The sequence below is a fragment of the Hyperoodon ampullatus genome, assembly GCF_949752795.1.
Source record: "Hyperoodon ampullatus genome assembly, chromosome: 5".
NCBI lineage: Eukaryota > Metazoa > Chordata > Mammalia > Artiodactyla > Ziphiidae > Hyperoodon > Hyperoodon ampullatus.
In genome coordinates this window covers 141798091-141824718 of record NC_136918.1, presented here as the reverse complement: position 1 = coordinate 141824718, position 26628 = coordinate 141798091, and the positions used below count along the sequence as shown (strand labels likewise).

Below are 26628 nucleotides of genomic sequence, written 5' to 3'. Positions count from 1 at the left end.
GAGGGAATGGATGCATCCTAAAAACTGAGTCCTCTTCAGGTAAGGAGAGGCAAGCAGTCTCAGGAAATACCCTGACACCGACTGCACCCCTGCCCAAAGCAGAAGGGCCAGTGTCGTTGAATGGGCAAAGTTTTGAAAAACCTCCAGGACATTCCCATTCCCACCATATTGGGGAGAAGGAGACTGATTCAGGGTAGGGAGGGCAGATAAAGCTGATAAAAATGCAGGATGCACAGTTAAATTTGAATTCCAGATGAACACGAATACTCTTTTAACGTAAGTATTTCCCCAGTATTGTATGGGACGTTGTGCTGGTTTCCTAGGGCTGCCCTAACAAAGTACCCTAGACTGTGTGGCTTAAACAACAGAGATTTATACTCTCACATTTCTGAAGTTCCGGAAGTCAGAGATCAGAGTGTCATCAGGGTTGGTTCCTTCTGCGGGTTGTGAGGGAAAGATCTGTTCCTGCTTCTTTCCTGGCTTTGGGAGCCCCAGATGTTCCTTGTCTTGTCCCTGCATCACCCCAGTCTTCCATGCTGTTCTCCCTGTGGGTGTGGCTGTATCCACATTCCCCCTTTTAAAAGAACACCAGTCATATTGGGTTAGGGGCAACTTACTCCAGTCTGATCTCATCTTAACTAATGAAGTCTGCGATGCCCCTATTTCCATATAAGGTCACGTTCCGAGGTGCTGAGGGTCAGGACTCAACACATGAATTTACGGTGACACAGTTCAATCCATAGCAGGCATTCTTACATTTTAAACATATTTATTGTTTACCTGAAATTCAAATTTAACTGGGTCATGTATTTTTATTTGCTAAATCTGGCAACCCTCGTGGGAGATTTGATTATTAAGTGACACATGGGGAATCTGAAACCTTCTCACCACCTCAAAAGTGCTGAGGGAAGGGCTACTGCAGATATAACCACTTTTTACAAGCTTGTGGGGAAGAGAAGAATGGAAGCAGATAGACGAATTGACCATAATTAATTGCATCTAGTGATAAATAAGCACTCAGCAGATGGCGTTGGCAGGAGGCCTATGGCTCAGGGGCAAAGGGCCACAGAAAAATCCTTCTGGAACACTCTTTTCTCCACTGCAGGCTAACTGGGCTCACACCTGTGGCTTTCTCTTCTGTTTTTCCACTCAGAGAAGTAAAGATGAGGTGGCTTTGGGGGCAATAAAGGGCTTATCATTTCTGGCACAAAGTTTCCAGGCCCATGTTGGGGAGGATGATCTGAATCTTGAACTCACCCCTCTCCAACACAAATGGGCTACACGTCTGAGTAGGTGGAGCGAACCTGGGCCAGATTGCAAGTCACAAGCAGAGGCTGGGACTTCCGGTCACAGATTGTTAGAGCCACATCTGGAGTTCAGCACCCAAAACAACCTCCCTCCAACAGGTACAAAATGACCTCAGCTACTGAGAAATAGGTGGAATGCAAACCACTTAGAATACGAATCAGATTTTCTGAAAGGAAGATGGATATGTTTCAGTTAGAGTGGGAAGAGAATCAGGAAAAATTTTCCTACACCACATGCAGAGTGAATAGAAGGACTGGCTTGAGCTGCCCAAGTTAAATGTGGTGAGTGTACAAAGAAATTGCATAAGAGCTATGCAAAAATAGTGCATAGAAAGAAAAGCAAAGAAATATGCATATGAGAAACAGATATATGAGAAATTTCATTTGGGAAGAAAACACTCTGAAAAAGAAGAAAAAACAATGTTTTGTTTGTAACAGGACTTTAAGTAATATGAAATTAACTGAAAGAAAAATAAAAAATGTTGATAAAAAGAATACATTAATTTTAAAAAAAAGGTAATTATGGTTACTAAGAAATAGGATGAAGGACTTCCCTGGTGGCACAGTGGTTAAGAATCTGCCTGCCAGTGCAGGCGACACATTTGAGCCCTGGTCTGGGAAGATCCCACATGCCACGGAGCAACTAAGTCCGTGCGCCACAACTGCTGAGCCTGTGCTCTAGAGCCTGTGAGCCACAACTACTGAGCCCACATGCCACAACTACTGAAGCCCACACGCCTAAAGCCTATGCTCCATGACAAGAGAAGCCACTGCAATAAGAAGCCCGTGCACCACAACAAAGAGTAGCCCCTGCTCGCTGCAACTAGAGAAAACCCGTGCGCAGCAACAAAGACCCAACACAGCCAAAAAAAAAAAAAAAAGAAAGAAATAGGATGAGAACTAAACCAATATCTTTCCCAAGTAATAAATAAAAAAGACTTAGGAAGAAAAGGAAAAAGATACTTATGAAAACTAAGTTATTTGGATGGCACATAATAGGTACAGTATTCGTTGTATGAATAGAACGAATACCTCAGATAATCACAAAAATAAACCAATTAGAGATAAGTATAAAGACATAGAGGACATACAACAATGGTATGAGGTTAACTGGGGAAATAGCAAATGGCCAAACAAAGAGAAAGTTAAGGCATGAATGAAAAAATCCTAAAATGAAGGAAGATCTGAATGTATCCTAGAACAGTGCTCACCCATAGTAGCTACTCAATAAACATATGATGAATTAAGTAGTAAAGATGCGGATCAGAAAGTTACTCTGTACTCGGGGGAAAATTGATACAAAAAGAGCAAACTGAGGCATTATAGTGAGTGAACTCACCAAAATTCAAGGATTAAGAAAAAACACTTCAAATATTTGAACAGAAGAGTAGCAAGCAAAGGTGAAGTATCACGTTCTTCTAAGACAGCTCCCCAGAACACTTAATGCCAGAAGACAGTTGAAGCAGCATTTAAAGAAAATTTAGCTTAAGTGGAAGTACACCCAGTAAACGGAAGTGGTGGGATTTGACCAGAGTCCAGCCCTTTAGGGAAAAGACAGGAAAGTTTTGTAAAAGAAGAATTATGAAGTGAGGATTAGATGATTTGTACCTATTATTCAGCTTGTTATAGATGCAGGATCAGTTAAATAGAATAGAAGTAAGTTCAGAAATAGGTCCAGATATGTGTGGAGATTTATTACACAAAAAAGGCAGCTCAAATCAGCAAGGGAAAGATGAATCGTCGGTGAATGAAGTTGGTTCAACTACATAATTATTATTTAGGAAAAAAAATAAAGCGGAATCTATGCCTTACTTCTCATACCAAAATTAATTATAAATGAAGTAAATATTTATATTTAAATGTGAAAGAAAACTGCTTGAAAAATATGTTTGCGTCAGAAACTAATATTGTAGTGGGGAAAGACTCTCTAGTCATAGCAAAACACTCCAAGACTACCTACAACTTATTAAATATTATGAAACCAATATATACGTGGAATTCTGGGAAAATATCTGTAATAATAACCTGGAAGACATCTAACAAAGAACTAATTTTCTTCTTTTGTAAGGAATGCTTAAAGTGAATAAGACCGAGATAAATAAGCCAGTAGAAGAATGAGCAAAGCACATGGACAGGTTGATACCCAAAACACAATCTGAATGTCCAGTAAAGACTTGAAAATGGGCTCAGCTCCTCATAAAGAATTGCAAATCAAAACAGCAATGCCTGGGGATATATGTATATGTATAGCTGATTCACTTTCTTATAAAGCAGAAACTAACACACCATTGTAAAGCAATCATACTCCAATAAAGATGTTAAAAGAAAAAAGGACACCAAGAAAAACAAAAAACAAAAAACAATGCCATTCCCTGTTTTATGTACCAAATGGGCAAAAATGGAAATTTACCACTGCAGTAGCCTGGGTGTGGGGAACAGGGTCCCTCCCTGCCCACTTCTGTGGGCATGCCGCTGGGAGCAACCTTGCAGGAGGGAGTATCTCCCAAAACTCAAAATGGAAACTCCCATTTTGAGTTTATTTTTGCCTATGGTATTAGAGAATGTTGTAATTTCATTCTTTTACAGGTAGCTGTCCAGGTTTCCCAGCACCACTTGTTGAAGAGACTGTCTTTTATCCATTGTATATTCTTGCCTCCTTTTTCATAGATTAATTGACCATAAGTGCATGGGTTTGTTTCTGGGCTCTCTATTCTGTTCATAAACTCGAAATGGATTAAAGACCTAAATATAAGACCAGATACTATAAAACTCCTAGAGGAAAACATAGGCAGAACACTCCTTGACCTAAACTGCAGCAACATTTTTTTGGATCTATCTTCTAAAGTAAAGGAAATAAAAGCAAAAATAAACAAATGAGACCTAATTAAACTTAAATGCTTTTGCACACCAAAGGAAACCATCGACAAAACAAAAGACAACCTACTGAATGGGAGAAAATATTTACAAACGATATGACTGATAAGGAATTAATATCCAACATATATAAACGGCTCATACAATTCAACATCAAAAGAACAAACAACCTGATTAAAAAATGGGCAGAAGAACTGAATAGGCATTTTTCCAAAGAGGAAATGCAGATGGCCAGCAGGCATGTGAAAAGATGCTCAACATTGCTAATCATCAGGGAAATGCAAATCAAAACCACAATGAGATATCACTTCACACCTGTCAGAATGGCTATCATCAAAAAGAACACAAATAACAAATGGCGAGTATCTGGAAAAAAGGGAACCTTCATGCATTGTTGGTGGGAATGTAAATTGGTGCAGCCACTGTGGAAAACAGTATGGAAGTTGCTCAAAAAACTAAAAATAGAGCTACTATATGACCCAGCAATTCCACTTCTGGTATATATACGTATAGATGTGAAAAAAATGAAAACACTAAGTCTAAAAGATACATGCACCTCAATGTTTATAGCCACACATATACAATTGCCAAGACATGGAAGCAAACTGAGTGTTCATCAACAGATGAATGGATAAAGATGTGGTGTATATATACACACACACACACACACACACATACACAATGGAATACTACTCAGCCATAAAAAAGAATGAAATTTTGCCATTTGTAGCAACATGGATGGACTTGGAGGGCATTATGCTAAATGTAATAAGTCAGACAGAGAAAGACAAATACTGTATGATACCATTTATGCGTGGAATCTAAAAATACAACAAACTAGTGAATGTAACAAGAAGCAGACTCACAGATATAAAGAACAAACTAGTGGTTACCAGTGGGGAGGCGGCAGAGGGGCAAGATAGGGGTGGGGGTTGGGAGGGACGGAATATTGGGTGTAAGACAGGCTACAAGGATGTATTGTACAACATGGGGAATAGAGCCAATATTTTGTAATAACCGTAAATGGAGTGTAAACTTTAAAAATGTTATAAAAAATAAAAATAAATAATTTTTTTTAAAAAATGAAAATACCCAACAAGTTCTGTGCTTGGAACTTACTCTGTGATATTCTCACACAAGAGACATAAATAACAATATTCATGCAGTGATATTGGTAGTCAAAAATAGGAAGTAACCATATGATAAAGTATCATGGTGCCACTAAAATGAATGAGGTAGATCTATGTGCACTGACATAAAGCAGTAGGTTATCAACTGACAAAAATGTGATGCATAATATCATAATATTTTAATCTTATTTGCATATTTCAAAAGTACATACATATTATATAGTTTATATACTATGTACTTTTGATCCAGAAGAGTTCATATAAAACTATAACCCACGGTTTCCTCCTTTTGTAATTGAGGTTGGGAGTGTAGAGTTACATTTTTGCTCTTATTTTTTACCTTTCTATACTTAAAACATGTTTTACTATGAGCATTAAAAAAATAAATCATCCGTTGAAAAAAATGAATGAATGAGTTGTACTGGCTACTGCTAAGAGGTTTTGGGTTCATCCATGTGTGTGGAGGGCGATGATACCCCTGGAGTAGCTTATGGGGAGCACATGCTAGTGATGACCAAGAAAGGCAGTTTGTGTCCCGTTAAGGCCCTCCCTCTCTGTTCAGTCCAGAGTTCTCTCCAGCAGTGATGCTGTGATCATCTTACAGAGTCTAGAAAATCAAATCTGTCTCCTATAGCCACAGACAAGGGCTCAGGAGATTTCTTTTCAATAGAATTGGCTAAGTCTTCTCCTGAATAATGGGCCCAAATCTTTGTTGAACTCTTTCCTCTTTTTCATTATACAGCATCATTCCTTTATTATGATCTCATAATGTAGTCAGCCCTGTGTTCAAGATGGAAACCCTGGAGTTCCCTGATACCACATATCCATAAGTGTGTTGGAGTTTCCTTTCAAATGTTTTCTCGAGTTTTCCTTTCAAGTAATTGTGGTTCCTGTCTTGGGTGAGGATCCTTCAGATTCCTGGGCACCAGTGGTCCCTGCTAGCCGCCCTCTTCCAGCTCACTTGAAAACGTTTGAAAGCCATCACAATCACCCACTTTTGGCTTGTATATCCCAGGCCCCGAAGGGCTCATATAAATACAATTTACTCTTTATGTCTTAATATGAGATAGTCACTACCAGTATCATAATTCTCAGTTTAAAGATGAGTTGGTAATTATTAGAATCAGTACTTTTTATTTCATGAGGTAGCAAGACTATCAGACACAAACAATTTTTAGAGTGAGCCTAAATATAGCAATGATTAGCTGGAGATAAAGCTAATTCCTACTTGTAATGCCCATTCACCCTATAGGATGCTGCTGTACTTATTTTTCTCTGTCCTCTAGTTTCTCATAATAATTATCTTTAGGTTATATGTAGGATATATATTAAATAATATATACAATGATTAGTATATATAATTTGGAAATAGGTGGTTCATAAAATTATAAATGGTAAATAAGGTCATGAAAACCATCTCACCTTTACAAGTTTACACGCTCAAGACGTTGCCTGTCACTTCCTAAAGCTCATCACCATGTCAGTGTCCATCTGGGTGGTCCCTTTGATCAGGGTGGAAACAACATGAACTTTGCAGTCAGTACAACTTGAGTGTAAAGCCAGACTCCACTACTTATAAGCTGTGACTTCTCTCCTTCTGACTCTGTTTCCTCAACATGAAAATGGAGGTGATGATGTCTGTGATTGTGTTATAATTGGAGAGATGGCATATATAAAGTCCCAAGCACCTAAGAATGCTCACTAAAGGTGAGATCCCTGTGTTTTGTGAATGAAGACACACTTATGGGTTTGATCTGCTTATCAGTTACCTTGCCCCACTTCCCTTCCTCATGGGACATGGGTGTATATGTAAATCTTAGTCATCTATTTGAAAGAAAAGCCCACCAGCCCTTCCCTCATTATACACTGGCCACATGGGCATTTTTCTATTCCCTGGCCATGTCCAGCGAGTTCCACTGGACAGCCTTCACTGCCATCTCTCTGCAGGGTTGCTCCTTCTCCAGGTCTCTCAGGCCCTGGCTCAAAGAGACCTTCACTGCCTACACACTATGAAGTCCCTGCTCATCAACTCACCTATTTTATTTTCCTCGTAACATTTTATTATCTGAAATTATTATTTACTGGTTTACTTTTTATTCTACTTGTCTTCCTCCCCTCTGCACATGGAATGGTAGATGTATGATGAGAGGGGTTTTGTCTGTCTCATTCCCTACTATGAACTAGAATAGCGCCTGCTCTTGGTAAAATGCAACAAGAACTATGACAAGAATATTGATAAATATTGTAGCAGCATTCAAGGGTGCAAACTTCCTGCGGGGAAACTTGACAGTACATATTAAAAATTACAAATACTGGCATCTGTTTGACCTCAAAGTTTTTCTTCCTTTGAATTTATTCCATGGACGTAATTGAGGATGTCCTCCAAAAGTTTAAGTGTGTTTATCGTCACTCGATCAGGCTACTGTGATAACATCCTGATAGCCAGCCTTTCATCTCTCCATTCTCTTTTTTCATACTTCAACCAAGAATATCTTTTCTTCCCCTTTTCAGAAAAAAATCCTATGAAAATAATCATGCTCAAAAATTAGTCTTCTACAATAGTTTGCTACACCAAACTAGGATAGGATTATCCAAACTCAAGTTTAGTGAGCTTACATTCATTCTAATGATTGATACATTGGACTTCTTTCTCTTGTCTTACTTTTTGACTTTATTGTATTTATACTTTCACCTTTCTTTCTTTGTCTAATGAGGTTTTCTTTTTTGTTCTACTTATTTAGGACACATTTTCTCTTTCTATATGTTTAAATTTACCTTGGAATTTTCCCATGTGCATTTAAACTAGCAAAGGTCTACAGGTAAATGATAACCTAGCCACCTTCTTCCACAGGAAAAACAAAACAAACAAAAAAAAGCAACCCAGAACAAAACAGGTACTGTAGGTTGAATGTTTACATCCACCTAAACTTCATATGTTGAAACCTAATGCCCAATGCGATGGTGTTAGGAGACGGGGCCTTTGGGAGGTGGTTAGGTCATGAAGGTGAAGCCCTCATGAATGGGATCAGTACCCCTATAAAAGAGGCCCCAGACTACTCCCTCACCTCTTCCACCATGTGAAAACACACCCAGAAGGTGCCTTCTATGAACGAGGAAGAGAGCCCTCACCAGACACCAAATCTGCTGGTGCCTTGATCTTGGACTTCCAGCCTCCAGAACAGTGAGAAATAAAATGTATATTGTTTATAAGCCACCCAGTCTGTGGTCTCCTCTTGGAGACAGGGTTGGACCACACTGATTTTGATTACCCATCTCAAGGCTTACATGTGCTTGTTGTTATGTTTTTTAATCTAGAAATTAGGCATTATTTTATTATGACCTTACTCAGATGATATTGGTTTGGATTTACCTACAGTTTTATCCTGTCATTTGTTCATTCCTGCTTGGATCTCAGACCATCCTTGTGGGATCATGTTCTTTTTTCTTGAAGTGTATTCTTTAGATTTTCCTTTATTTCTGGTCTCTTTGTAGTATACTCTCTTAGTTTCTGTTATCTCTAACTATCCTTATTTCATCCTTTTCATGAAAGAGTATTTTGCTGGGTACGCACTTCTACATGGACTATTATTTCCCCTCTACATGTTGAAGGTAATAGATCACTGTCTCTGGATTTCTTTGGCGTAGTTGGGATGTCATCTATCATTTAAATTCTTACCCTTTTGTAGATCATTTGCTCTTTTTCTCTGGCTGCATTTAATATCTTCTGTTTGTATTTTGATATTCTGTAATTTTTATCCAAGTGTGCTTAGACGTGAATGTTTTATTTAACTTTTAACTTTCATTTAACTTAGTATATCGTGCTTTGGGGTTTTTTGGTCCATGTTTTCTGTCAGTCCATAAACTTTTACCGTTACTTTCTTTTAAGTATTTCTTCACATTCATTTTTATGTTCCTGAGATTCCAGTTAGCTGTGCATCTGTCCTTTTCATTCAGTTCTTCATTTCTGTTAATGTTTCTCATAGTGTCCATTATTGTTCTACTCTTGTGTTACAAATAAATTATCTTCTAGAATTCCTTGCTGGATATTTCTTAGAGATGATGACGATGATGATAATTTTAGTTTTCTTTCATTTTCTGGATTATGTCTCATCCAAGATTTGTGTTTTCATATTTATTTATCTTGGTCTTACTGTTTTATGATGTGAACATTCCTCAAATATCTGATGGCCATTGGTTGTGTATTTATATTCAAGACTGAGCACCTACAAAGGGAAACTGGGAGCATTATGTAAGTGGTCAGAGCGTGTGGAATAGGCATCTTTGCTTTGTGGTGAGAGGGATCTGCGCTTCAGAATCTGTTGAAATCTCTCGATGGCTGATCGCTCCATTTTGTTTGCCAGTTTTCCTTTTTCTTAGCCTGTTGCTCTAATTTGAAGGAAGTTTTGGGGCAGAAGAGGGAACGTAAATAGACTTATTCTGACATCTTGAATTAAAAGCCCAGTGTGCTTTTTTTGAAGAAGAGTCTCATCATACTAATCTCTTGCTTAAAGTGTGCTAACTGCCCAAAGAACAAAGACCAGGATCCTTACCTTGATTCCCCAAAGCTCTAAATAGCTTTCTTCCCAGATGCATTTTCAGCCTAGTCTTACATCATGCTCCATCTTGATTTCGGTACTCTTTTTGCTTCCTTTAGTGTTTCAGGGATTTGCGCACACCTTATTCTTTCTGTCCAAAAGCACTTTTTCTCACTCTGGACCTATCAGTCCGTGACCCCAGAATAGATAAAATTACTTTGTAAATAGCCTCATAACGTCACATATCCTTTGTAGCACTTATTAGACATGTAATTTTACCTTTGTTTCTGTGATCATGTGAATAAATCTGTCTCATCGATAAATATAAGCACCATAATAATTATATCTGACTTTGCTTACCATTTTATTCCCTAGTCTCCACTGAGTGAGCAAATGTATAAATGAGTACAGGTGAATAGTAGTAACAAAGTACTTTGGGAGGTCTGCCTCAGCTTGCTTTTTTTTTTTTTTTTTTTGCTGTACGCGGGCCTCTCACTGTTGTGGCCTCTCCTGTTGCAGAGCACAGGCTCCGGACGCGCAGGCTCAGCGGCCATGGCTCATGGGCCCAGCCGCTCCACGGCATGTGGGATCTTCCCGGACCGGGGCACGAACCCATGTCCCCTGCATCGGCAGGCAGACTCTCAACCACTGTGCCACCAGGGAAGCCCCTCAGCTTGCTTTTTTGAGGCCATTTAGAAGATCTGAGTTCAGCTCCCTGAGTGATCATGGCAAGATGTTTCACTAAACTGAATCTCAGACTCATCTGAGACACAAGTAAGACACAGTAATGACTGTTGTGGCTTTCAGTGTAAAGGTGCTCTATGGGTAAGGTTTTTAATGTAGTGTCACATACTGGACTAGCTTTATCCTCCTAACTTTATGGGATATTCTGCTGGCTCGTTGTAATGCACTAAAATTAGACTGACTCATGTCACTGCAAGTAATGAAAGTTTATTGTAAAATATCCATTTGTAGTGAGAATGCTAGGATCCTCAGATACATGACCAGGTATCAAGGAAGAAAAGGAACTGTTACGCAGGTGGACCTTCTGGAAACTAGAACTGGAAGGTGACGGAGGCTCCCTGGCGGCTCTGGAGCCCATGTCGTCTCACTGACCCCTCCTGTGCAATTCATGGGCCTCCACTCTGGTCCCCGCTGTTCACTTCACTCACAGATTCTGGGCATAGCTGCTTTTACCTACACGCCTCTGACTTCACTGCCCATTATGAAGTATGCCTGTTCTTTCTCTTTAGCACTCTGATGCTCTTGGACTCTGCATTTTATATTAGAATCTGAGAGAGAAAGAATAGTCTCGTGGCAGAGCTCTCACAGTCACCAAGTCCCAGGCTGACGTCCTTGTAGGGTATGGTGTAAAAAGCACAACTGTCTGAAGGCGCTCTGGGAGCTCTCTCCTGCCTGTTGGACAGAGTCTCAGCTGGCACTTCCCCCAGTGTGTGTAGAGGGAGGGAGGAGCTCACCCCAATTTCAGCCTCCTGTGGGACCAGTGGCTTCCTTCCCACTGGGGTTGCACCTGAATCCAGCTTCCAGTGGATCCCCAAGCCCCAAACAACTGACAAACAGCTGACATCCCACAGGCCCACCCTGGGGCCCCAGTAGCCTGATTCTTCCCTAGTGTGCAGGATTGCTCTTACACTTGCCTTGTTAGAAGGGAGAGTGGCAGGGTGGAGGGGACCTCCCTGGAATTCACAGCCACACTGCATGTTCATTGTAGAACCCGAGCCAGCATGACTTTCCATGGGGTCAGAGTGAAGGTGGGGGGACCCATGCCTTCTCTTGCTAACCTTGGCTTGTAGGTACTTTGCTCAGTTGCCTTAGTTTTGGTGTAGTGGGTTGAAGTGTCCCCAAAATCCATGTTCACCTGGAACCTCAGGATATGTGCCCTTATTTGAAAATAGGGTCTCCAGATCCAGGAAATCTGGATAACTGGTGTCCTTATGAGAGAAAGTAGAGGGAGAATTGGACCTTAGAGACACAGAGAGAGGAAGTCGTGTGAAGATGGAGGCAGATATCGGAAGGATGCCTCCACAAACCAAGGGATTCCAAGGATTGCCGGCAGGTACCAGGAGTCAGCAAAGGCATGGGATGGTTCCTTCCCCAGAGCCTCCAGAAAAACCAACCCTGCCTGCACCCTAATTCCAGACTTCTGGCCTCCAGACTGTGAGAGAGTGAATTCCTGTTGCCTTAAGCCTCCCCCAGTTTGTGGTCATTTGTCAAGGCAGCCCCAGGAACATACTACAGTTGGTTCTAGAAGCAGAACCTGAGAAGGGGATTCTTGTGCAAGTGCTCGCAGGGCTGGTTGAAGAAAGGCTGTGGGAGGAGCCAGGTGAGTCAGGGATGCTTTCAGCGGGAGGCTGCACTCCGCCTGACCTCACAGGAGAGCTCTGGGGCCCAGTGCCCTCCTGCAGGACTCGTGGCACCTGTGGCAGGGGTCACCCGTCTGAACCCTGGCTCAGCCAGTTACTGACTGGGCTGTCAGGGAGAAGTGGGGTCAGCTGGTTGTTGTTTGGCAGATAATTCTCTGGGGTGGGGGGGTGAGGTAGCTGAGAGGCATGAGCTGCTGTGCCTCATAGCAGCTAGGAGATGGGTGCCCCAGCTTGGAAAAGGGGCCCAGTGCTGTGGCATCACAGCTTCTACTGTGCCAGTAATTGTTTCTTAATCCACGTCCAGTGAGGTTGTGGAATTTGTTATAGGTCCTGATACGTGATGAGTGGCAACCGCTTTGCTTGACCAGAGACACCCACAAATGGCACCATGCTGCCCAGCACATCAGATGCTCACCATTCTTCCAGCTCTCTGACTTTGGGGAGGGGAGTCACATGATCCAGAGAGATGCAGGGAATTTGGCTGGAGAGGCCATCGGAGAGGGGCGGGGCTCCTGCTGAGGGAGGGCTGAGGCAGTTCCTGTAACTGACTGAGCTCCATACAGAACCGGGACCAGCTGATGGTACAGGATGCAGGTCTGAAATACCTTTACCTGAGAGGAAGGAGATAGGTGATGACCACCGAATTGCTTTTTGCATCCATTACTCACAAAACGTTTAATAACAAAAATGAGGACTGGAATTTGTGTTGACACCACAGGACAGAGGGGCAAGCCTTATTAACGAAAATTCTGTATCCGTTCCTGTACATCTTAGTTTGTGGTTACCAGCACGTGTAGCAAAAATGAATATTTTTCATGGCCTCTTTCCCATTAACATGGTTACATTTTATGAAATAATAAAGAATGTTCACATAAAGATGACATCATAAACTCCAGTCTCCAATTTTTTTTTCTCTCCATTGTATGTAACATATTCATTTTCCCTGGAAATAAAACACCCATGTAAAATTAAATCACCTGGCTATTTTAGGTTGCATTCTCCGGTGTACCTACTTGGAATGCCTTTCCAAATCAAAAACAGTTTTTGAGGCAAAACTAGCATCACACATCAAACAAATTGTTTTCAGAGTTTTACCCAGAGTCATTGAGAATAAAAAGGTGTTGTTCAGGGTTCTCCGTTATACCTTCATACTTTCTTTGCTTGTGCTTGATTTACTTAGAGGCGCAGTTTAGATGGGAAGGAACCAGGCACTGAAGGACAGAGCTGGCAACCTGAGCAAGTTCTGGTGTAGCTTCCGTCAACCGTGGGGAGAGGTGCGCCTGGCAGAAAGGGGGTCAGGGAGGTACCCCCTCACCTAGTGTTGATGCCGAGAGGTAACTTGTTCACGGTCCCAGGGAGCAGCAGCGTGCACGTCTTCAAGGAGTTCTGCTTTCAGAACTCCAGCTTTCAGAAAAACTGCAAAAGGCACCGTGTTCTTTGAGGTGACCTCACTTCCTTCCACTCCCGGTACTAGCCCCCCCTCCCCCATCTCAGTTCATAACGGCGTCCTGACAGCAGCTGAGCGAGCAGTGAGGTCCTTGAAGGACACGCAGTCCAGCACCTGCTCAAAGGGCGCCTGGAAAAATGAGCCACGTGGGTCTCGTGCTGATGAAGGCTCCTCTCTGTCCCTTCTGTACTCCGCACACCTCGCCAGCCGTTTCCTACTACATCAGTCCTAAGTGTCTCTATCCGCTGACCCGCCCACCCTGTTTAGCTGGGAGACTGCAGCCCTGAGCCCGGGAGTGACACCCACGCCCATCCCCATGCAGCCTATGTTTATTCCATTCCCTTCCCTTCAAAGGCTGCTTTTTTTTTTTTTTTTTTTTTTTTTTTGCGGTATGCGGGCCTCTCACTGTTGTGGCCTCTCCCGTGGCGGAGCACAGGCTCCGGACGTGCAGGCTCAGTGGCCATGGCTCACGGGCCCAGCCGCTCCGCGGCACGTGGGATCCTCCCGGACCGGGGCACGAACCCATGTCCCCTGCATCGGCAGGCGGACTCTCAACCACTGCACCACCAGGGAAGCCCCAAAGTCTGCTTTAAAAATTTTTTTTTCCTAAATCTTTCTAGGGGTTTCCAAAAGAAAAGACTGCCCAGGTCCTCATATGCTCCTCAACTTCGCACCTTTTTACCTCTTCTTTTATTTTTTACACTGAAATTATGCCCCCAACATGTTTATCATGCTTTACCTGCTTCTGAGTAACTGTGAAAAAGGTTTCCTAATTAGGTTGTCCATATTTCAGGGTTTGAAGCTCTGTTCCTCTTCTTATCAGCTGTATGGCTTGGGCAGCTTACCTAACCGTTCTGTGCCTCAGTTTTCTCATCTGGAAAGTGGGGTTGATAGTAACATCTCCCTCCTGTAGGGCTGCTGTGAGAATTAAGTGAGTTTGCGCTCACAGAAGGTTTAGAGCAGCATGTGGCCAGCTGCAGGTGCTGAGTGTTAGCTATTATTTCTTCTCCTGCAGCCTGAACTGTGCTGAGAAGATGCAAAGGGCTTCCAGCCCTGAACTGGCCACACCAGTGACTGAGAATATCTCGCTATGATTTCATGGAGAAAACTCACATAACGAGTTCTTGTGGGCAAATTTTGAAGTTGGTGCAAGACCATCCCTGTATCCCAGGGTCCCAGTTTTGGAAGAGGTACTTATGCATGAATTATCGATCTCCTGTGAGTCCCAACATTGCTGTGAGCTGTGACTCCCAACATTGCTGCCTTGACACTGTGGCCCTAACCTGCCAATAGAGGAAAGAGATGGTGAAAAGGGATGGGAAACGAATGCTAACTTTGGTTTTCATAGTTCAATAAATATGAGGAGAAACTGAAAAACTGGAGGGAAGTGGTTTGTTTTGTGATAACAAAGACCAGCTATGTAACAATTCACTATTATTTCTAGGAAGGTAACGGGTATAATTTAGAGGGTGTTTCTTGGTTTGACTTGCGGAAGAGCTCAGGGTTCTGTGCGGCTAAACACAAGATGCCCAGACAAAGCTGCAAGACCACCTCTCCAGGGGTGAATGAAGGGGGCTGGCCTAGGACTCGGGGCCTCTGTAGGTTTCTCACTGTGTGACGTCGGACGCTGCTTACACTCAGCCTCTCTGCTCCAGGAGCACAGGACTCGCTTTCTTCTACCCCACGGAGGCAGCACAATGGGCCCGTTTTCATAGCTGAGGTCACCTGTAAGGCTCTGGCCAGGGTGCTCACATTTCCCCCCCAGAAAATGGAGTTTGAGCATTTAAGATGCCACAGCATCTTTTCTAGAAGGTTCCGCTCCAAAAGTTCAAACCATTCAGAATATTTATGGAGGAGCAAGTAGTTTATCACAGGGATGTAAAGGTCACTCTTTGTTCCGGAATGTTGCAGGTCAGGCGAGGGCATCTGGCTCTGCTCATGGCCTCTCAGAGCCTTAGAGGAGATGGAAGAGGGCAGGGGCAGGACCCCCGAGCCTCTAAGGTGGAGACTCCAGTGAGTTCATGTGAGCAAATATCCCCCAACCACCCTCTAGAGATGGGTCTACTTTTGCAGCCCCAAAACACTTCACCTTGACATTGAAGGAGATCTTTAACTGCCATGTTTAATGTCAGTCCCTCCGATAATGTCCCCTTTCAGATAATTTCAGCTGTATCCCACATAGACCTCCACCTCCCTTTCCAAAGAAAAAGCAGTTTTTCTCATTCTCTGTAAGCTCCTCCATACCTCCAGGTCGTGCCCACGGTTCAGCGCTCAACTTCAGTTCCTGGGAACTGCTGGTTTCACTCTGATTACAATCAACACATTCCTTGGGAAGCCTGTTTTTACCTTGAAACACTTCCAGATCTGGTGAGCAAAGTGCATCAGTGCTTCTAGCAGCAGATGGAGGAAAAGACCTTCATGTGATGTTGGATGCACCTTGTAAACACCTGGAGATGGAAATTGTGTTTGATGAGAATAAACTCAGGTCGGGTTCATTCATTAAGCCCCAAATGCTGGCTGGTCGCTAGTCTTGTCCTTACTGGTTATGCCCTTTGGGAATTGCTGGGAGAGATAGAGAATAATCGTTTCTGTTGGTGGAAGACAAGATGGATGTAATTGTGGCAAGCAGTGGATCAGACGATGCCCATAAAATCACTTGGACGTTTGGATAAAAATACAGGGAAAATGGATGTTATGATGCTGTGCTCAGAATGATCACATTGCAGTCCCCACAGGCAGTGTCACTGTAAAGTAACGGGGCAGATGGGTGGGTCCCCTTCAGTGGCCCCGAGCTGTAATCTGGGTACAGGGTGGCCCGGGGTGACCTTGTTTTCTTTAGTGAAGTCGCAGCCTATGTGTTAAAAGCCTGGATGAATTTCTAGAATCACTTTTACATTGCTTGGCATTATTAGTCAACATTGGAGTGTTTTATGAGTACTTTTCCACTTAATCACACTCTTTATTATTCTCAATTTTTTTTCTTTTTGTCCCTGTCACCAAGCCTCTGCATATGTAGAAACACACACACACACACACACACACACACACACACGGAGAGAGAGAAGGAGAGAGGGAGGGGGGAAGGGGAGGGGAAGGGAGAGAGTGGCGGGCGACATACCAAGGTTCATCATTGGCAAACTAACACTATCAAGTGACCGTGGGTTCTGCCCCTCAGAAGATCCCAAGTGTTACACGGGGCCGCCATCAGCGGAACTGGCAGTTCATCCTGCCAATTAGCTGTGATGCTCGGGACCAAATATTAGCAAGGCTGAAATTAATGCCAAGGGATCATTTGCATCTGAAATTCAGTCGGGAGCCATTGTGAGATTTCCAATCCTGAGGTCACTGTTCTGAATATCAGCTGGGCCGATACTTTAAAGGACTGTTTATTTCCCCAAACGTAAATCGGGCGCACGTTCTTCTTTGCATTTTCCTCCCATCCTAGCTACGGAAGTTTGTTTATATACGTCATCCTAAAGGTCAGCCTTCTCAGGCTGAAAAAGAAAGCAGGCATCAGGTGAAATAGATCAGCCCTGCGCAGGGGGTGTCAGACATGCGGTGGGCAAGAGCAGGCAGTACTGATAATCCCGGCCCAGCAGCTGCCCGTTCTCCAGTACCTGCTTTGTGCTTGGCTGTGCGCTTGGCTCAGAGGGATTTGGACCCCGAGTTACCGACAGGATTGTCGGCGCCCTCGTTTTTGCCCTATTCTATTCACATGTCCAATACTGTCCCCTGCATAGCAGCCTGTATAGTTATTGTATGAGATACACCTACAGGCTGAAGACAGCTGCAGTTACTTAACTTGTGCTCATAGAAACAGGAGGGTACGTTGCTTTCCTCAGGGTAAAATTCTTTAAAATGTTATCTTTTATTTTTCTGAACTCACCCCTCCCACCAAGCTGCGTCCATGTTTTTGAGTTGACAGTGAAGTACTTTGTGAGCTATTTTCCTTTCTCTTTCCCTCTCCAGTGCTCACCCTGCCCCTCAGTCTTGCATATCTCCAGTTGACTATCTTTCCTTTTAAAACAGAGAGTGAAAGAATGAAGAGAGCTTTATTGCTGCTGTTATTTTTAAAAATTAGTGATGGTGATCAAAAACTTGGAAATTGTCATTTCAGGAAGGTTTTCAAGGCTGTGTTTCTCTCCATTTGGTACATCACCGGCAATAATTTTTCTTGCGATAACAAGCATGTGGGAAAAGAATTTGAAATGACCTACTTTGTACATGATATCAAGCCTCAATGTTCACATCGAGTATTGTTACATAGTCTCTCAATGTTTTACTTTATTATGTGTCACCTTCCATTAGGTTTAAGAATGTCATATATCATATTCTGTTCTGATATATATCCATATATACCCAATACATATACAATCAGAAGGATATGTATTTATATATAGGGGAAATGGGGAGAATTTCACCTACTTTGCAAATTGGTCCTAACAGTTCATTATTTTTAACAAGTAGCAATCTTACCAGTAGCACTTTCCCACTGTAGATTTAATTAGTCCTTTTTTCCCCTCCCTTTCGCTAGTTGACAGAGCTGAGAGGAGGGAAACGGTGGCAATTTGAAACCTTGTTAGAAATTTATGAAGTGCTAAAATGTTTCATTCCCAGAGGCTGGCTTGCCAGCTGTCACCAGAATGCACTGGCTGTCTGCCTCCCGGCCGGTCTGGGAAGGCAGGGTGGAGGTGGGCTGCACATGTGTGCACGGCGCTGCCTAAATGATACTCTCCGTAATTAGCCCAGGGTGGAGGGAAGCTAATTATGTTCCCCACAATTGATCAGTAAGTAATTCCCCACGATTGTTGTGTAAGATGCACAATAAGGGGGCATCCAGAGATCAAGACCCTTCACTGGCTTTAATAAACACACTGGCAGTGCAGTGAGAGGGGTCATCTTTGGTCGTGGACACCAAATCACCACCCATCTTATTGGTGGCCTCCAGCAAATACTTAACCTATTTCTAATAAGATGACCCTGAACTAATTTCTTCTGGAGAAAATCCCTTCCTGAACATCTTACAAGATGTCAGAGATGGTCTTGTGAGGGGGCCATACCCTACCCACAATGACTTGATTACCCCCGCCCAAATTCTTTACCCCACCGCTGTCCAAAGCCTCACAATTCTTTCTCAGGGGACACTCTTTTAGTTGTTGTTCTTAACTGGAGATGTCACTTGTGGCCACAGACACCCTGGAGAATAAACAATTCATAATAAAGGTGTGGATGACTCACACAGAGCTCTGGGCTTGGGGGGAGAGTTACACCTGATGGCAGACACGAGATGCGGTGGAGACCACACAGGAGGACCAGGAGGACTGACCAGGGACCAGAGGGGCCTGGCAACTCCTTAGAAGTTTGTCTCTGTGCAGGGTGGAGCCCGGGGGTCCGAGGGGCATCCTCTGCTGGTGCCAGAACGCCTCACTGGGGGAGGGGCAGGTGCCCGGCCATCCTTGCTTTAATCTCCATGCACCCAGAGATGGCAACAACACTGATTAGGAAATGATGCTCTAAGCCCCCTCCCCCACCCCCAAACTAACAGTTAGTGTGAAATACTTCTGGTGGCACGGAACCCTGTGACAAGTTCTTTTTTTTTTTCTTAAATCTTACTTTCAACGTACCAGAGCGCTCTCTAATTAGGAGCTTTATTATCTGCACTCATTTGCTAAGGCTGTTGTAACAAGCACCACAAGCTGGGGACCTTAACAGTAGACTTTGAAGGTGCTGGATTCCTCAGAGGCCTGTGGGAGAAGACTGAGTTCCATGCCTGCTGACTTGCAGACGGCCATCTTCCTGTTCACGTGGCCTCCGCCTGTGTGTCTGTGCCCAGGTTTCCCCTTTTCATAAGGACAGACTCAGATCGGATTAGAGCCCACTCACAATGACCTCATTTTACCTTGATGACTTCTGTAAAACCCTATCTTTAAATGAGGTCCCATTCTGAGCTAATGGGGGTTATGATTTCAATACTTGTATTTTGAAGGGACACAATTCAGTCCACATACTCTCCATTCATTTATCCAAAAACTATATGTCAACCGGCCATCAAGGGACTTCCCTGGTGGCGCTGTGGTTAAGAGTCTGCCTGCCAATGCATGGGATATGGGTTCGAGCCCTGGTCTGGGAGGATCCCACATGCCGTGGAGCAACTAAGCCCGTGTGCCACAACTACTGAGCCTGCGAGCCACAACTGCTGAAGCCTGTGAGCCTGGAGCCCGTGCTCCACAAGAGAAGCCACCGCAATGAGAAGCCCGTGCACAGCAACAAAGAGTAGTCCCCACTTGCCGCAACTAGAGAAAGCCCGTGCACAGCAACAAAGACCCAACGCAGCCCAAAATAAAAATTAATTAATTAATTTAAAAAAATCACTTAAAAAAAAAAAGTCCCTCAAGGACAAGGCCCTGTGAGGTTCAAAACTTTTGAAGATACAGCTCCTGGCCTGTGAGTCCACAGGGCCCTCTGTGGGTCCTGGCACATGTGGGTGCACATGTAGGCCCCCGAAATGCCCATGTCCTAATCCTGGAACCTGTGATGATGCTACCTTACATGACAGTCAGGACTTTGCAGATGGGATTGCGTTAAGGAGCTTGAGTGGGGGGATTATCTAGGCAAGGCCCAGTGTAGTCACGGGGGTCCTTACAAGAGGAGAGCAAGAGGGCGGGGGACGGAAGGAGCGAGGAGACGGAAGAAAGGGCCCCAAGCCAAGGACTGCAGGCAAAGACAAGGAAGCGATCCTCCTTCGCAGCCTTAGGAAGGACCGTCTCTGCCCACCCGTGTGGTCTTCTAACCTCTAGGACGGTGAGATAATAAATCTGTGTTATTTAAAGCCACGAAGTATGTGGTGATTTGTTACAATGGCAAATAGGAAAACAATGCCGGTACCAAGCTGGTGGGCTTCGAGCATCCCGGAGCTGTACTTGGGTTTCGCGAAGTCGCATAGCGTAATGGATGATAAAGCCCACTGCCTGGAAGGAGCATGGACAAAGCCTAAGACTTGATTTGGAGTCACTCACTAACAATTTCCAAGTCCCTCCCCAGGTTCCACTCAATTCAGATACCAGACCAGCTTGTTCCATAGGAGCTGGCAGGTTACAGATGGGGTGGAGGCATTGAAGCTAGGAAGGTAGAAATTCAGCAGGGATTCCTGCATCACAGCAGGGAAAGGAGAGGAGCTGAGTACCAAGCTGTGGTCCAGGAATCCCAAGATTGTAAATAAGTCCCTCCATCCATTTTGAAGCCCAGCCCAAAGCTCCACAGTCTATCTGCCTGTCTTTCTGTCTCTCTCTCTCTGCACACATACTCACTGGGGTTGTGAGATTGAGTTGGTGCCCAGCAAGGTGTCTTGGGGAACCCTGTTCTAAGTAAGCCAGAGCACCAGCTGGGAGGATGAAGGTGTGGATAGGAAGGTCAGTTTGGGGGTCAGGCACAGCAGGTGGAGATGCAGGAGGGCTGGGTGCTGTCATAGGTACAGTTGGTGCGCTGTTCCCCAGAGACCCTGTGTGGGAGTCTCATGCAGCTCCAGGAACAGAGGACAGCCAGGCAAGACATTGGCCAGTGGGGACGGAGGGGGTCATAGAGAATCTCTGCAGCAGAATGCCATAGCTGCAGTGATTTTTCTGGCTCTTGCCTGCCTGACTGTGGCAAAACAGTAACGCTGCTGATTGGCTTTGAGTGTCTGTAAGTGGCAACTTTTAACTCTGTGAATGGCCTGCAGCTGAGGCCTCTGTGGTCCGGTTGAAAGAGCATTGTCTCTGGGGCAAGGCTGGCTGGGAAGCAAATCCAAATTCTGCTCTATATGATCCATGGAGTTTTGTGCAGGTTACAGTGCCTCTCTCAGCCTCGGTTTCCCTATCTTAAAAAATGGGAATAATCTTGTAATACTTGGAGCAGGATTGAGGCAAGGACCAGTGGGATCAATGGGTGTGAAAGGATCAGATGCAGTGCCTGTTCTAAGTGGGGATCGGAGAGGTGAATTCTGCCTCTCATCACCTCCCTCCTTTGGGGTGTGGAGGGTGACGGCTGGACTGCGGTCTGAGACAGCGATGCTGAGATGGAGGGGGGAGGGGGAGAAGGTGGTGCTGAAAGCATAGGCACCGCCTCGTGCTGTGCATTGACTGCCACCAGGGAGCATCTCAGAGATGGGGAAGTGGTTATAGGCAAACTCTGACCGCTTGTATTTGTGTTGGACTTAGCTTGTTCTCCTGCTCATATAGCAAGGGCTGTGGGGTCCACCAAGCCAACAGCCAGGCCAGCAGTCTGAGAACTGGACCAGATCTGGGCTGAAGGCAGCACTGAAGGGTGTTAGCAGCACATCTCCCTGTTGACATGAGTCTTAATCTTTAAGAATGCTCCCTTGAGTCCCCCACCTAGAAGAGGAAGAGGATGAGACGGGTGAGCCAGCAGGCTTTTCTCAATATCATGGGTATTCATCAGTGATTGGAAAGGCGTAGGGGAGACACACACACACTTTAGAGGTTGTTCAGCTGGTTATTTTCTTCAGGCTTCAAAAAGATATAAACCAACAGAGAGACTCCAAAGTGCCGTGAGGCACCCAGAGTAGAGTTGGCTGCAAGGCTGCCATGACGTTGGAAGAATTAGGGGATAGTGAGGGGTCTAGATTGTTGGGGTTTTGGGGAGTGGTGGGAGGTGAGATGGGACCCTCAGGATGGAATTAGAATAAGAAACAGTTTGAAAGGCTCAGGGGTGTGGAATTGAACCTGGGGTCCACCTGGGCGATTAGTTCTCATTCCAGAAGGACTCAACACCCCGGAGGTGGGATGGGGCAAAGACAAAGGTCTGGGCTGGGAAGGAGCTGTTGTGATTTCTCCTGACCACCTCTTTCTCCTCACCTTTCTCTGTCCCTTCTCCCTCCTACATAGTTCTATCCCCCCACTCCACACCCCAGTACCCCTGTCAGGCAGCCCTGTGTAGTCTAGACCCCTCTGCTCTGAGGATCATCACAAGTGCATTGGGGTTCTTTGGGAGTAATTTATTAACTAGGATACATGTTTGGGTGCAGGCCAGATGAAGAGCTACAGATCAGATGTCTGCCTTAACATCACCTGCTAGTGTAGGAGAGTGTCTTGACCAGGCCTCCTGAAGAAGCCTGTTTCTCCTGGATTTCTGCCAGGCATGTCTTGGCTGGAAGAAAGACAAGCCCACTTGGGATGTAAAGGCTCCCTTAGGAGCTGGGTTAGCACCTTGCTCTCCCAAGGTATCCAGGGTGGCTCTCCTAGTCCTTAGCCAAGCAGGCAGCTGACTGCAAAGCCACAGTTGGCCCCAGAGAAGAATAGGTATTAGCAAAGGGATTCATTCAGTTTTATGCCAGAAGTTACTGCACCTCCTACAATCTGTATCTCAGTTTCAGTTTCTTATTTTGTGATCTCTCTTTCTTCCCCAGGTTCTTTTTCTGTGTTTCCCAGAATATATATATGTATTAATTTCCTAGGCTGCTATGACAAAGTACCACAAACTGAGTGCCTTAAAAGATATTGATAGTTCCAGAGTTCTGGTGGCCAGAAGTCTGAAATTGAGGTGTGGCAGGGTTAGTTCCTTCTGGACGCTCTGAGGGGGGTCTGTTCCAGCCCTCAATCCCAAGGCCTGGTGGCTGCCAGCAACCCTTGGTTTATGGCTGCACCACTCCATTCTCTGCCTCTGTCATCACATGATATTCTTCTGGTGTGTCTGCCTCTGCATCTCTGGAATGTTGGTTATATCTGTTTCCAAATAAGTTCACATTCATAGGTACTGGGGATTAGACCTTGAACATATCTTTTTGGGAGACACATTTCTGCTCATTACACTATACGTACAGAGTCCTGCACACAAAACAATGTCAGGCATATAGGGAGGGTTCACCCATGCCTTGGTGAACAAATCAACAAAAAGACCAGGCATTAGAAGGCAAAGGAAGAGAACATTGCAGATCATTCTCAAACCACCCATTTAAAGGGCTTCTGTTGGGATGGCTGGGGTGGCTGGGCCTCTGCTTGTGTTTCTTAGCTCCCAGGGGGCTAGCCTAGCTTGTCCACATGGTGGTCATCCCACGTCTCCAGCAAGTTCCAGTGCACAAGCACTTTTCAGGCCTTTATTTGCATCATGTTTGAAAATATCCCATGGGTTAAAGCAAGTCACATGGCCAAGCCCAGATTCAAGGAGTGGAAAGGAAGACACTTCTTCATACAAGGAGCTGCAGCCACATCGCAAAGGCCAAGTACAGAGGGATGGGAAAATTCACTACAACCATTTTTGCGGGTAATCAACCATAGATTTTGATTGACATGATCTCTTGTATATGCAGTATAGTAAAATATGTATATATAGCCACTTGGTTGATAACTTTCTTCACAGAGCTGTAGGATATTCTAGAAATTAATTGCACAGGCTTGCAAACTCCATGGCCTGGGTTGCAATTCTGGCTCCAAGACATACAAACTGTATGACCTTTGACCGACCTTTCTGTGCCTTAATTTCCTTGTGTATAAAATGGGGATAAAAACACCTCCTTCCTTCCTAGGGATGTGGGTGGTAAGGATTAAGTGAGTTAAAATATGAAAGTGTTTAGTACAGTACTTAGCACATGGCAACTGCTAAATAAATGCTATATGTTTTAATTAATAGCTTGGTTTGCTCTTTTTTTTTGACGGATATTATTATTGTTATTATTATTATTATTTTTTGTGTGGTACGCGGGCCTGTCACTGTTGTGGCCTCTCCCGTTGCGGAGCACAGGCTCCAGACACACAGGCTCAGCGGCCATGGCTCATGGGCCCAACCGCTCCACGGCATGTGGGATCTTCCCAGCCCAGGGCACAAACCCGTGTCCCCTGCATTGGCAGGCAGACTCTCAACCACTGCGCCACCAGGGAAGCCCTGACGGATATTATTTAATGATGGTAATCATTTTCTGAAAAGCTGTACCAATATCAACTTTAGGTAGAACATAACATGAAATTATTTCATGAAATATAGTTCATGCTCTCCTGACATCACTCCCAACAGAAAACTTCCAGTCTATTTGCTGTTTCTTGGCAGATGAGACATTCATCCTTTCATTCCCTGATTGTCTTCCTCAATGATTTTTGGAAACGTTTTTCTCCATCTAAAACATTCTGCAGACTTTTCTTGGTATCCTCTAGCTCGCTGATCACTTGATCTAATTTATGCTTAAGTTTCTTTGGACTGTCCATTACGCTATAGCTATGCTCAAAAATGAACTGGGACTGGAATTCTTCCATGCACGAGGAAGCACCAACAAGGTGGTGACTGTGGTTTGTGACTGGAAGGTCTTGAGGGTGAAGTTTTTCCTACAGTGAAGCTTTTCTCTTTTCCCCTGTAAGTGAGATTAGGAATTAGAAGGTATGACTCCAGGATTCAGTTTAATATCTGGAGCGCTTCTGTCAAAATCTGTCTTCTTAAAGTGCCTTCAATACAACACATCTCCTTTTTTAGGCTCCCAAATGCCTGCAGCATTCACATCAAGTCTTTTCTTGCTAACACCCATTTTCTTTTGACGTGTTCATCTGTGGGGAATACGTGAAATGTCAGTCCTTTTAACTTGGAATTTGGTAAACAGCGAGAAGGTCATCCAATGGCCGAGCAAGATGTCACCATGGTTTTAGCGACTCATACCAGAACGTTAGCGGGGAAGGCAGCGACTGACGCTCACGACAGAGATCGCGCCTCCCCTCGCTTCCATCCCATCAGCCCTCTTGGTTTGCTCTTGAACTCACCTGTCCACTAATGTGTGCCTGGTGTGTGTGTGTGTGTGTGTGTGTGTGTGTTGTACATGGTGTTGCAACAGGGAGGACAGGATAGTGGCAGGGTCAGCAGAAGGATGGAGCCTGGGTCCAAGGTTTCTGGGGAAGGTGACTGGGAAGATGTTGGTGCCTCCATCTGGACTCGGCATGGGAGGAGCTGGCTTGAGGATTAGAAAGACTTGGCCCGTCTTCCTTCCTATCTCTGTCACTGCCATGGTCATTGATTCACTGCCCCCAGGAACGAAAAGAAATGCCAGACAGTCGCACAGCCCCTTTCACTTTGCAGATGGAAATTTGAGATGCAATAAGGCTTAGTGGCAAATTCCAGGTCACAAAGCTCACAAGTGCAGAACCGTGCACGTGAAGGGTGCAGACTTTTGGCTCTGCTGCAGTGGTAGTGCAGGTTCTTGTTTGTCTTAATTCATTCTACAAAGCATTGTTTTTTAAACAGTTTACTTCTTGACTCTTCAGTTGTCCTTTGTATGCATATCAGGTGTGTGTTCCCATTAGGCTGATCTATAGCATAATTTCTACACTAGAAAAGGGGGTTAAATAGAGCATTGAGATGACTGTACTCATCTTAAGGTTATTTAAAAGCAATGAGTACCATTAGTTGGAAGTGCTACCTCAGGCTCCTGATAGTAATGTGCACCTAACAATCCAATTAGTTTGTAAATGGATTAGTTTATATCTTGAGCAATGCATTTGCTTTCAATTCAGTATTATATAGATCTAAAGAGCATCATTTGTATCTGTTTATACTTTGTATAATGTGTTGCTTCATCTTTAAGTAGAGGATTTACGCATTCCCTTCCCCCATGAAATGTTACTTCATTTATAGTTTTGCTTCCTAAACTATGATTCATGTCTTTTTAAGTTCCATAATCCTTATTAAATCATTTTAGCTCTTTCTGTAGTTTTCAGGACTTCTAGCTGGTTTATATTCAATATCCTTTAAGGTACAATCAAAGGTGACACTGTAACATCAGATCACATGCCAGCCCAGCCCTGTCTAAAAGCACCTTTCTGTGATGATGGAAATGTTCTAGAACATTAGTGGCTTGTAGCCACTAGGCAGATGTGACTCCCAAGCACGTGAAATGTGGTTAGAGTGACTAAGGAGTGGAATTGCTAATTTTATTTAACTTTCATGGATTTGAATTTAATAGTCACATGCAGCTGTTGGCCA

At 44.2% G+C, this 26628-nt stretch overlaps 1 protein-coding gene and 1 pseudogene across 3 annotated transcripts in view; one reads left to right on the top strand and one right to left on the bottom strand.

Moving 5' to 3' along the window:
* DSCAM (DS cell adhesion molecule) overlaps nt 1-26628 on the top strand; it is a gene marked incomplete at both ends in the record, with an annotated part of 733341 nt that overhangs the window by 64290 nt on the left and 642423 nt on the right. The gene's annotated exons all lie outside the window — the stretch shown is intronic.
* On the bottom strand, nt 24732-25293 carry LOC307053174 (THAP domain-containing protein 6-like; annotated as a pseudogene). The gene has a single exon. The product of its transcript is annotated as a THAP domain-containing protein 6-like (transcript).